The sequence below is a fragment of the Balaenoptera musculus genome, chromosome 11, assembly GCF_009873245.2.
Source record: "Balaenoptera musculus isolate JJ_BM4_2016_0621 chromosome 11, mBalMus1.pri.v3, whole genome shotgun sequence".
Taxonomy (NCBI): Eukaryota; Metazoa; Chordata; class Mammalia; order Artiodactyla; family Balaenopteridae; genus Balaenoptera; species Balaenoptera musculus.
Window position 1 is genome coordinate 22,302,729 of NC_045795.1, and position 7,877 is coordinate 22,310,605.

Sequence of the window (7,877 nt, forward strand, 5' to 3'; positions counted from 1 at the left end):
CAGTGTCTCCCTATTCTCTTCAACAGTGATTCTCAAACTTTAGCCTTATTGAAAAACATGGTTCGCTCGGTCCAAACTCATTGTTGATTCAGTAGATCTGAGGTGGGGCCCAAGAATTTGCTTTTGTAGTAAATGGCCAGGTGATGCTGATGCTGCTGGTCCAGGGACCACACTGCCCTACAGGGAAAAGCCTAAACTCCTTAATAGGCCATATCAGGGTAAAAGCTAAGCTCTTATAACAGATCCCAAAATACAGTGGCTTAATTAATATTAAATAATATATGAAACATTTTTCTCCCGTAATAATCTAGAGGCTTTGCTCTGCTGATGGGGTTGTTCTGTTCCCATCTTACTGTTCCATTCCCTCTTAGGGTTTTTGTCAGAGTAGGTACCCTTCACGTTCACATTCCAGCCAAGAGGAAGGAGAGGGTGGAAGGTGAGAGCAAGTGGCTTCATATTTGAGATGACCCAGAAGTTGCACACATCACTTCCCTGGAATTGTGTTGATGGAGGCCAGGCTAGGAAATGTAATTTGTAGCATGGTAGCCCTACGCTCAGTTAAAACTTGAGGCAGAAGGTGGAATGGGTATTGGTGGGCTGTTAGTCTCCACCAGAGGCTCCTCTGGCAGTAACAGGTGAATGAAAGAGAGTGTTATTTCTAATAAAAGTGGTATGTTGGGGGAGAAAAGAAGTTCAGTACAATCTTACATTAGAATAGATGCTTATGAGAAATCTTTCCTCAGTTCTTTGTACATTACTGTACTTACAACATTTCATAATTATATGTTTATTTATCTATAGTCCCTGATTAGTCTTGAAGCTTTTTAAATGCATGAATTACATTTTATTTATATATTTGTATCTCTGTCTCCTTATCATTTCTCTCTTCTTCCTATTTATTTACAAGGTCAGTACCTAGTACAATTCTTGGTACATGGTAAACACCCAAGAAATGCTCTTCTAATAAACGAATTGATTCATCTTCTGTTGGAAAAGGTCAATATTATTTCTTTAGCTCTCTACATTCTGATTTTTCCATCTAATTCGTGACTTTGCTGGCCCTTTTTCTATCCACAGTATTCTCTTTATTGCACTCTTCACATCTTTCTTTCTTAAAGTGTAGATCAGAGGGTTAAGGCTGGGTGTGACAATTGTGTAAAAGAGAGTAAGGAACTTCCCCTCATCTTGCGGGGAGCTAGTCTGCGGCTTCATGTACGTATAAATGATTGTTCCATAAAACAGAGTTACTACTGTGAGACAGGAACCACATGTATTAAGGATCTTTCACCACCTTGCTGCTGACTTGATCCTCGTGACAGCTTGAGTGATAACTCCATATGAGATCAGAATTAGTGATAGAGGTACTAGAAGAAATATACCACTCCAAGAGCAAAGATAACAATCTCAATTACTTTTGAATAGACACAAGCCATCTCGATCAACTCTGGCATCTCACAGAAAAAATTATCCACCTCCCTGTGCCCACATCTTGGCAACTTCAAAGTCAAAGAGCAAACAATTAAGGCACTGCCAAGACCACCTAACCAGGCAGTCAACACCATCTTCTGGCAAAGCTGAGGGTGCATTATTACTGTGTAGTGAAGAGGTTGACAGACAGCAGCATAGCGGTCACAAGCCATCACAGCCAAGAGAAGACATTCTGTGTCTCCCAAGTCAAGGGCAAAGAATTGGAGCACACACCCTCCATGTGTAATGGACATTTTTGGACCCCATAGATTTACCAGCATCTGGGGGATAATGCTAGTTGTATAACAGAGGTCCAAAAAAGACAAATTGGATAAGAAGAAATACATGGGAGTATGGAGCTGGATGTCTAGGTAAGATACAAGAATGATAGTTGTGTTTCCTACCAGAGTTACAATATAGAAGATGAAGACAACCACAGAGATGATGTGTTCTAGTTGGGGCTGATCAGAAAAGCCCAGAAGGATGAAGTCTGTTCTGGAACTTCCATTGCTGGTTTCCATTGTTCCTTATGAAAGGCTAGGAGACAATACCATAAAAACAAAAAATAGTGTCAGCCTTAGGTAGAACTAAAAATCTGCAAAGTTTGTCATGAATATCCAAAGCTCACTTATTTGCATGCTTTCTCCCATTTTGGAACACCTCTTAACATATCTCTTGTGTTCATTTCCCAAAATCTCTACATATTTAATCATATCCAGAGTGGTTTTTTTTTTTTTTTGGCCACGCCATGAGGCTTGCAGAATCTTAGTTCCCCAACCAGGGATCGAGCCCGGGCCCCCAGCAGTGAAAGCCGGGAATCCTCACCACTGGACCGCCAAAGAATTCCCCAGAATGGTTCTAAAGATAATATACATATATTTGATTCGCTTTGTTGTATAGCAGAAACTAACACAACATTGTAAAGCAATTATACTCCAATAAAGATCTAAAAAAAAAAAAAAAAAGTTAATACGTCAGACCCAATCACACTGAATTGTAAATCATTGAAAGGGCTTAATATTCTGTGTCACTCATGGTTTTATGTATTTTGATTAAGTAATAAATCCATAAAGTTAATTATATAACTTTAAGAGTGGGTTATATTTTGAGGAGTTGTTCCTCCTTGAAACTATGACATAAGCATCACTTGCTCACACAAATATTTTTCTTACAAAGCTGTTGAGCTTGAGGTAAAAGTTAAATGACACTTTCCTGGGGTAAGCTCCACCATTTGCTAACAGCCACTTTCCATATTCACTTCCAAATGTCTACATCTCAACCTTTGTAATCATAATCATCATCACAACCAGGCTCCTCCTCTTTTTCCTCCTCTTCAACATTACAGACACTGTTGTTCCTGTATCATTTTTATTTTTTATTTTTTTGAATTTTATTTTTTTATTTTTATACCGCAGGTTCTTATTAGTTATCTATTTTATACATATTAGTGTATACATGTCAATCCCAATCTCCCAGTTCATCCCACCCCACCCTCACCCCCCCCTTCTTGTATCAGTTTTGATGTTCTCTCCTATACTGCCCTTTTTTTGTGCATGTGTTTTTGATGCCAGGAAAAAAATCCTCCTTATTATCAACCTTTATTTACATGTACAGAGGCTGTATATTTCTTTGAATACCTTTTATGAATCCTATTACACCATCTAAGTAGCCTTATTGATTTGATGCAGAGTTAAAAATTGAACTAATTCCAGAAACTTGGTCACCACATATACATAGCAACAATCTGTTTTAGCTCCTATTCACTTGGCCATTCAGCAAAATTAACAAGGCAGTTAATTCAAACAAAAAGCAGTTTATTAAACAATCAATGAATTGTTTTTCCCCATGGAGTTTACTAATTACATGAGTTTATCCTCTGGTTGCTTTGGAACTCTATAGGTAAAACTATCACCTAATTTCAACTCTAAAAGAATACAGATAAGGGATAAAATTACATCAGTCTTACTATTTCTGAATACTGTATCATATTAAACAGATGGAATGTTTACTGAGTTAGTTTATGAATTTTGTAACTGACTGTGAACTTCAGACCTAGGGTACTTTACATTTATAGTGTCTTTGGGGCCAAGGAATAATAACCTATTTGTTGCAGTTGTAGTAAAATAAGGTAAAGATAAATTACCTACAGTATATCATTGTAATAAGCATTTTAGTTAGAACATTATACTGTTATAATCATGAAGAAAGAACTGTTATTACCAAGTAGTATCTAAGCAGTATGAGATAAGGATGTAGTTTTTCTCAATACAAAATGGAAATTTAATTTAATTAATGAGTGTCTAGTTTTTATGGAGTAGATGTCAGCTAAGTTAAGCATAGTGCTTAAGAGCACAGGTTCCTGACTCAGAGTGCTTGGGATCAAATCCCAGCTTCACCACTTGGAAGCAATGTGTTCCTGTGCAGTTTATTTAACCTGTCTGTATACTAGGTTCTCTATGTATTCAGTGAAGGGAGGTTGTGAGGGTTAATATTTGTGAAAACACTTGGAACTGTGCTCGGTTTATATTTAATTCTAAAAATGAAAAACTATATTCACCTATCCACAAATCATTATTACTCTATCTATCCCTTATTCCCTTCATTTTTCTCACTGGTGATTCACTGTGATGGTCTAGAGGTAAACTGGAATGCTTAAACATTTTTTTGGCATGATTTTTTAAGTGCACAAGCATACTTATATACACAAAATTACTTTCAAACTCAACGTACAGATTGAACCGATAAGCCTCAGAGGAGGAGAGGACTTGAGCTTCCAAAATGCCTTGATTACAAAATGCACTTGGCTTTTTTTGACCTCTTCAGGTTGGGATAGTGTTGGGAATCAAAAGGCCATAGAATTTTAGAGTTGATATGAACCTTGGAAGCCATGAATCCAGGCTTCTGCCCTGCATAGGAAATCTTTCCACAGAATATTTACACAACTCCTATTTTCATAAATTCAGTAACAGGAAAGTCAGTTGCACATGAAGCAGCCTCTTTCCTTTAATCAATGTCTCTTACTTACTTCTTATGTTGAGCTCAAACATGCCTCTTTGTAACATCCAGGCATTGGCTCTTTTTTTTAAAAATTAATTTATTTCATTTATTTTATTTTTGGCTGCGTTGGGTCTTCATTGCTGTGCGTGGGCTTTCTCTAGTTGCGGCGATTGGGGGGCTACTCTTCCCTGCGGTGTGCAGGCTTCTCATTGCGGTGGCTTCTTTTGTTGTAGAGCCTGGGCTCTAGGCGTGCAGGCTTCAGTAGTTGTGACAAATGGGCTCGGTAGTTGTGGCTCGCGGGCTCTAGAGCACAGGCTCAGTAGTTGTGGCGCACAGGCTTAGTTGCTCCGCGGCATGTGGGATCTTACCAGGCCAGGGCTCGAACCCGTGTCCCTTGCATTGGCAGGCAGATTCTTAACCACTGAGCCACGAGGGCAGCCCTGGCTGTTTTTCTTTATTCTGGAAATAAATACAGAATAAGTCAATTTGACATGGCTTTATAAAAAACAGTTTTATTATAAAATAAAACATGGATACAGAAAGAAAAATAAAAGCTTGATGAGCTAAGGTGAATATTCTTGTAACTGACACCCAGGTCAAGAAGTAGAATGCTGCCAGCCACCCGAGGAACTTCTCTTTGTGCCTCATCCCAATCATAACCCTTCTCTGTCCTCCAAAGTATCCACTGTCCTGATGTTTATAGTAATCACCTCCTTGTATTTTAATAGTTTAATTACTCAAATATTCATCTCTAGACAATATTAATTTGACTCATTAAAAATTTTTGTCTTTTAAGCCTCTTTTAATATTATAATCTATTGTTAAATATACATTTAGATTTATTTTCCCAGGCTAATTGCATAGATCACTGTATGGTCTTTAATTACTATGCTTTTCTGGTTGCTATCCATTGGATGCACCGTGGTTTATCAAATGCCTCAGATTAGGGAGTTTAGAAGTGAACACAGTACTCCAGATGTGCTACACTATTGAAGAGAACGGCGAACATCTATGATCTACATACATTTCCCAAAATATGTGTTAGCTAGATTTAGCAGGTGAAAAATATTACTGGCTCAGTTTAAGCTTTGGATTATTTAAGGCCCCTTGTTAGAAGTGCTGTCAAGCCAGGAATTATACTTTATGCATAATTTAATCTAGTGAACCCAAATATAGGACTTTTCATTTTATGCTTTTTAACATTTTCCATGTTAATTTAAGCCTTTAAGTCTCAAATTTTAGATATTATTTTAAATTTAAAAGTCAATATGATATAAAAAAGAGACTTAGAACATAAGCTGAAGAAATAGATGTTAAAAAAAGAGGCATGTGGACCTCCTTGGTGGCGCAGTGGTTAGGAATCCACCTACCAATGCAGGGGGCACGTGTTTGATCCCTGGTCCGGGGAGATCTCACATGCCGCGGAGCAACTAAGCCCGTGCGCCACAACTACTGAGCCTGCGATCTAGAGCCTGTGTGCCACAACTACTGAGCCCGTTTGCCACAACTACTGAAGCCTGCACGCCTAGAGCCTGTGCTCCACAGCAAGAGAAGCCACCCCAATGAGTAGCCCCCGCTCGCGGTAACTAGAGAAAGCCCGCGCGCAGCGCAGCCAAAAGTAAATAAATTAATTAAAGAATCCATTTGAAGCTGGCGCCATTAAAAAAAAAAAAAGAGGCATGTTATTTTTTACTTAAAACTCACTTTTTCATTTTTCGTAGTATGGACTTCAGTTTCTAATAATTTAGAATAATTTTACATTTTACTTTCTTCAGTGAAGTTAAAGACAAATGAACCATAACTTGAGTGTACAGAATGATATGGAGAGAAAACCAGAAACATAACATTTCATAGTTGTCTAAAATTTTGTAAAAAATGAAAAGATATTAAATGGATCTCATTAATTGTGAAGTGAGAAGTATATTGCTGTAGCTGTACAAAGCCAAAGCAGAAAAATACAATATAAAAATAGTTAAGACCCCAGACTCTAGAGTCGGACCATCAGTGATATTATTAGAACAGACCTCAGCTACTTTCTCACTGTGTGAACTGAAGCAAGCTAATTACCTTCTTTAAGCCTGAGTTTCCTCATCCATAAAATAGTTACTCTAGTAGCAGCTGCCTTGTAGAATGGTTTGTGAGGAGGATTAAATGATATATTAAACATAAAATGTTTAGTAAGATGCTTGGCATATAGAGAGCATTTAGTAACTTAAAATATCCACTAACTGCTCTTGTTGAAATTTAATATAGTCTTCATTCCTGGGAGGGCATTAGTATATTGGTATTTATTTATATCTCACATACCTTTCACATTTTTGTTTTCATATTAGACTGATGTCTAACATCTAAGCTATCTAGGATCTGTTTTCTACTCCATGTCTTCTGTTGGAGATAGCAGGGCATACTTACCAGAAGACAAAAATATTAGAATGTATTTATGCTTTCCTGAGGGAAGAATTCATAGCTGTCATGCTCTTATGTAGTCCAGAAGTACCCATGTGCCCATTATGATGATCCTTCATTTCACTGATAATTCAGAAAAATTGTTTGGCAAGTTACTGAGTATGAAATATTGGAATAGCCACCGGTTTCTTATACTAACATCACAATCACATTCATATTTAAATGCAACAGCTGAACTGAGATTTAATAGAAGTCTCTATCTAATGTGGATGTTGGAGAAAAACTAGATGTGGGACTGGTGGAAGAGTTGAAAGTTAGGTTTTGTTAAATGTATTTTTGATAGATATTTGTAGTCTTTTTTATTTTTTTGACATCTTTATTGGAGTATAATTGCTTTACATTTGTAGTCTTTTAGTGTATATTCTTGTTAAACACATTTGTAGATAGATTTCTGCCTAGTTAAACGGAGTGCTCTGTTGGTCTGTGTGTACTACAGGAACCATAATGATGTAACAGGGAAGTATTTATGTACAACTTTAAAGGCTACTATGTTGATGTGGTTTAGACCTTGGGGACTGGTGCCCCACAGAGGTGATTAACAAATCTTTGACTACAGTCAGAGGCTTATCCAAACAACAACTTTATGAAAAGTTCCCTTAAGACATTAGGTTCTATTTTCTATTTAGATTTCTTCCATGGAAATTAATTTCAGAGATATTAATTTTTTATGTATATATTAAATTTACTATTAAATATTATAAATATAATGTAAACTATATCTATAAAAATCAACACGTTTAATTGGAATTTGGTTTATTCAACAGGTAACATATTAATCAAGTTGGAGAAATACAGGCAATTTCTAGATGTTGTATCCTCAGGAAAGAAACTATTTGATTAAAAAAATTATGGAACAATTATCATTCTAGGTTCATGAGCCATATCATCATTGTTCCGTTTTCAATGAATTAAAAATAATACCATGAACACCTTCCAGCCTGCCACTC

General features: G+C 36.8%; 1 pseudogene; it reads right to left on the reverse strand.

Moving 5' to 3' along the window:
• Positions 1 to 1,011: 1,011 nt before the first annotated feature.
• Positions 1,012 to 1,988, reverse strand: LOC118903535 (annotated as a pseudogene).
• Between the last annotated feature and the right edge of the window lie 5,889 nt (positions 1,989 to 7,877).